At 50.0% G+C, this 5283-nt stretch overlaps 1 long non-coding RNA gene across 1 annotated transcript; it reads right to left on the bottom strand.

The window, feature by feature from the left end:
- Window positions 1–386: 386 nt before the first annotated feature.
- LOC311428714 lies at window positions 387–1805 on the bottom strand. The gene is made up of 2 exons (XR_014687831.1): window positions 1730–1805; window positions 387–1109 (listed from the first exon to the last, which is right to left on the bottom strand). It is a non-coding gene; the product is annotated as an uncharacterized lncRNA (long non-coding RNA).
- Between the last annotated feature and the right edge of the window lie 3478 nt (window positions 1806–5283).

Below are 5283 nucleotides of genomic sequence, written 5' to 3' on the forward strand. Positions count from 1 at the left end.
ACCCCCAAAATTAGGATACTCAAAACCCTGGACCTGGAGAACCTAACCTGAAAAAAACAAAACAAAACAAAACAAAAAAAAGATCTTAAAACCCTAACCGTAAATAACTGACCAAAAATAAAACCTTAAGACTCTAACCCTAAAAAACATATCAACACTACAACCCAAAAAACTCTAATACCCTAACATGCTAACCCTGAAACCCTTAAAACCCTAACCCCCAAATCCTTAAAACCCTAACCGTTAAAACTCCAACCCTAAAAACCTTAAAATCCTAAACATAAACCCTGAAACCCCTTACCCTGAAACCCAACCCTAGTGCCCAATCCCTGAAACCTTAAAACCCTGAATCAATCTGTAGCAAATAGCATAGGCTGAGTCGAGGATCTCAGTACAGTAGCATTATTATTCGAGATTACAATGGCGGGTGTCCCACAAGCAGGAGGGTGCCTACTAATTCCATACACAGTTTATACACTTTTTTTTTCTGCCGAGGACCGGGACCCTCCCGACCCTCCCCTGTTTCCCCTTTAACTGTGCTATTCAAGGTTCATAATCTAGCTGGTGCTTCACAGAAAATACACAGCTGCTGGCCTGTTACAAGTCACATTTCTTTTGAGGTTTTTACTCTTTGAGGTGGTAATGTTTCTTACGCCGTGATTTCCACCTAATTGCTGTAAGGATTCTGGTTGTCTGCGTTTTACAAGCTTGTCTGTTATAATAAATAAAAGTCCCAAATAGGATTACAATCAAAGTTTACAATTCACTGAATGAATAGAGGTAAGCAAACAGTGCTGGGTACGCCGGGAGTCTCTGCTCCACCAAGACGCGCACCAGTTATACACCAGTTACCTCCCTTAAGGGATATAGAGAAGCCCTCTCAGATACTTCCGTCCTGCTTCTCCTGCATGCGGCCGGAGGTCGGTCTAATTCTGGTGCTGTTGGTGGTGGAAGCTGGGGCAACGGTGGTACTGGTGGCGATACCACAGCCACCGGAGGGGGAGCCGCCAGGGGTGGATTGTTAGGATATGGAGGTGGTAGCTTATCCAACGGCTCACGTTTATCTTCTTTTTCTTTTTCATGTTCTTCTTGTTCTTCAAATTTCTTACCTGCTTTTAGTGTAAATATTGAGGCTGGAAAAGGACGTGAAGTCCTCCTGATCCATAATCCTGCATAATCACTTTCTTCCTGGCTAAAAGGTTCCTTTGAATTAACATGGATATTTAAGGCCTGGCAAATCCAGTCTTCGAAGGTTCCAAAAACAGGCCAAAAGACATGTAGTCTTAAAGGCTCCTTTGGCCATTCTGTCACATAATACTGGACCATTTTTAATTTACTTTTTCCTTTTCTGGGGTCCCTATCATTCCAATTTCTAATCGTTATTCCTAATGGACTTTCTGGTGGTATGACTGGTAATTTGCTCCCTTTCTTCTGGTCTCTGGTCTTTGATTTTGTCTGACCCATCTAGGAATTTTACTATGGCAATTCCCATAGCCCTTGGTTACCTTAGTAAGAGTGTCTTGCAGGGGGTCGAGGACCTATCACACACCCACAAATCCTATAGGAATCCCTTCGGTCCTTCACCGGCCAAGTCCCTTGCGGGAGATTGGAAACGCGGTTAGAAGACCTCCACAATCGCTTCGGAACTAAGTTCCATCTCAGTCACACTCTTACACACACAGGCAACCGAACCCCACCCAACCGAACGGTATACGCTTTAAATGCTTACGACTCCGTCATCTTCGTTCGGATCTTCACACACACAATTATGGGCAAAATATAGTGCTGCAGCTGGCAAGGGAGCTGAAAAAAAGAATCAGAAACTTTGCTTACCTTTATTCAGGTTTAAGATGCCATTAGTTCCGACCTGACTCAAACAGCAGCCACCAAATGGTGGGGGTGCCTCTCCTAGATCAAACCAGAAATCAGGAACCAAAGCCCTCCCGGACGAGCGCCCACTTGTAATAAATGACTGGGTCCCAAATAGGATTGCAATTGAAATTTACAATTTATTAAATGAATAGAGGTAAGCAAGCAGCGCTGGGTGCGCCAGGAGTCTCTGCTCCACCAAGACGCACACAAGTTACATTAGGCGGCTGGTTTTTATGCTGCTAGGCTAATACATATTCATTACTACTTCTACAAAAGGCAGGGTTATTCTAATTAGTTCCCAGAATCCAAACCCTCCCACTGGTGCAGGCGTTATCAGTCTCCGGTGGTCCCTCTGGGGGCCGCTCGTACTGAAGGCTCGTAGTCTTCCTCCCAGGCTTTTCTCTTGTCCATCTCCTTTGTCCATCTTGGCTGGATGGCAGACACTTGCATAGTGTCCCATGCAACAGTTGTAATAGTTAGCAGTTATTCTGAAACCCCTTTGTTCTCTTATCCTCTATTGACCGGAATTGCTGGACCATTCCTTTGCAAGATTCAAGAACTATATATATTAACCACTCTGGTTTTCTTAGACTTTTCATCATATCATGCGGCCCTAGCATTGTTCCATATTGACACGAATCAGATGAACTCATTTCACACTGTTAAGCTGTCTTATCACTGCAAGCATATCTCAATACCACCTTCCTTCCCTCTACAGGATGTAACTGCGCAAAAACAACATTTTTATTCCCACAACCTTGATCCCCTTACCCTGAAATCCTTATTCCCCTTAAACCTAACAACTCTAACCACAACCCTAACCCTTATTATCAACCCCCTAACGCTAATGACACTGACCTTAATCCAAACCCCAAACTGCCCCTAACCCCAGACAACCAACAACGAAACACACACACACAAAGATGGAAACTACAAAAAAGGCAAAACCCACGATACAGGCCCCAAATCACAAATACGCAACCAAAATGCTACAGAAAAGCCCCAGATGCAGGCCCCAAATGCTACTGCTAGGCCTCAAAAGCTCAAGATGCATCCCAAAGCAAAAATGCAGGCCCCAAACGTTACAGAAAAGCCCCCAAACCCAGGCTGCACAAGTCTACAAGCATGCCCCAAACTGCCAACAGAAGCAGGCACCAACCACACCCAGATGCAGACCCCAACTGCCCACAAGCAGCTCCTACCCCACCACCCCCTCCCAAGAACTGGACTCCACCCAGACACTGGCCCAAGACCCAGGCCCGCCCCCCACCACCCCCCCTACCATCCCCCCCGACACAGGTGTACAAGCAGCTCACAACCCGCCCCTTCAGAGACCGGTCCCACTCCCCCCACCCCCCCCAAGACATGGGATGCAGAGGTGTACAACCAACTCCCAACTCCCTCCCCCTCAAAGGGAGGCCCCAAAGACCCCCAAATCGAGGCTCCTAGAGTGAACAAACAGCTCCCAACTTCCCCAGGCACAGGCCCACCCCTCCCCCCCAAACACAGGCCACAAAGGTGTATAAACAGCCCAGACCCCCCTCCAAGACCATGGCCCCTATAGTGTACAAGCAGCTCCCAACCACCCACAGATGCAGGCCCCAACCCTTCTCAAAAGGGAGGCACCTAGAATGCACAAGCAACTCCCAACCCCCCTAAACATAGGTCCAAAAGTGCACAAGCAGCTCCCAACCCCCCTCAAATACAGACCCCAAAAGTGTACAAGTAGCTCCCCCCCAGAGACAGGACCCAAAGGTGTACAACCAGTTCCCAACACCCCTGAGACACAGGCCACAACCCCCTCCCCAGACACAGGGACCCAAATTCTACAAGCAGCTCCCAACCCCTGCCAGGCAGGCCCCCTACCCTATACAAGCAGCTCCCAACCCTCCCCCCCCGCCCCGAGGGAGGCCCCCAAGCCCCCCACAAACACAGGCCCCTACAGTGTACAGGCAGCTCCCAGCCACCCCCAGATGCTGGCCCCAAAGTTGTACAAACAGCTCCCAGCCACCCTGCAGAAACAGATTCCTACATTGTACAAGCAGTTCCCAGCCCGCTAGACACAGGCCCTGACCCCCCACACATGCAGGCCCCAAAGGTGTACAAGCAGCTCCCACCCCTCCCCCAGACGCAGGTCCCAAGCCCCCCCCCCCAAACACAGGCCCCTACAACCAGCACCCAACCCCCTACCCCCGATGCCAGGCCCAAAGGTGTAGAAGCAGCTCCAAACCTCCTCCCTCAACCCAGGCTCCAACAGTGTACAAGCACCTCCCAACCAACCCTCCCCTTCCCACCCCAAACCCCCCCCCCCCCCCCCCCGACACAGGCTCCAAAGGAATACAAAGAGCTCCCACCCCTCCCCCAGATGCTGGTCTCAACCCCCCCCCGCCCCCAGAAGCAGGCCCCAAAGGTGTAGAGTCAGCTCCCAACCCCCTCCATGCTGGCCCCTAGGGTCTACAAGCAGCTCCCCCCTTGCCCCCAGATATCGGCCCCCAGACACAGACCCCAAAAGCCTAATCACAGGCCCTGAACTCTAGAGGCAGGCTCCAAAACCCAGGACAAAGCCCCAGTGGTTCGAGACAGGGCCCAAATCCCAGACACAGGCCCCAAACGCTAAACATATGCCAAAAAAAGTATTAGTGCTGGTGCCAAATGTTACAGACAGGCCCAAAAGCCCGAGATGCTCAAGGCTGAGACGTAACTTGGCTTTCTGAATTACTGGAAAGCAGCTTTCATTCTCAGATAATTGTGTGCAGGCTAGATAGGATGGGGCTTCAGGCACCTCTTCACCTGAGGAAACACACTGCCATCAGGCACCGCTGTGCCAGACAAGCTTGTTCTGCTAGAACACCCTACTCAGATGCACTGTGGCATTCAAGTGAACTGCTTTCATGCAAATATAACGACTGATGTTACAACCCACCTTGCCTGTGGCACCTGATGAACAGAAGAGTAAGCCACCGCAGCGCTTCAAAACCATCCCTGCACGTGCCGCTCCTTGTCGCTCTCTGGCCTTATCTCATATCCTTATCCACTTCTGTGGAGAGCCTGCCACGGCACCTGCAAAGCAAGACGGACACCTTTCATAGTCACCTTGTGCTACTTGGTCGTTCTGCTCCAACCCAGCTCATGACCAGCCCCTCTTCTTACACAGCTCTTCAGAGTGCAGTTTGCTCCTTTGAGCCTGTGCGAGACACCTGTGAAAGAAAAAGAAACGCATAGGCCGATGCAGCATCCAAAGACACAGCACAACTAGGTAAGTTACTCTCATCTGCTCCCTTACCTCTGCCGCTTACCAGCCCCCGAGGCAGATGCTTCAATCTACCCTCTTCAAACAGCTACAACACCTCTAAAAGACAAAGAGGGGATGCTTAGAGGAACAGTGAGACCTACAACACAACTGCTACATCT

This window comes from Aythya ferina (genome assembly GCF_964211825.1).
Source record: "Aythya ferina genome assembly, contig: HAP1_SCAFFOLD_119, whole genome shotgun sequence".
NCBI lineage: Eukaryota > Metazoa > Chordata > Aves > Anseriformes > Anatidae > Aythya > Aythya ferina.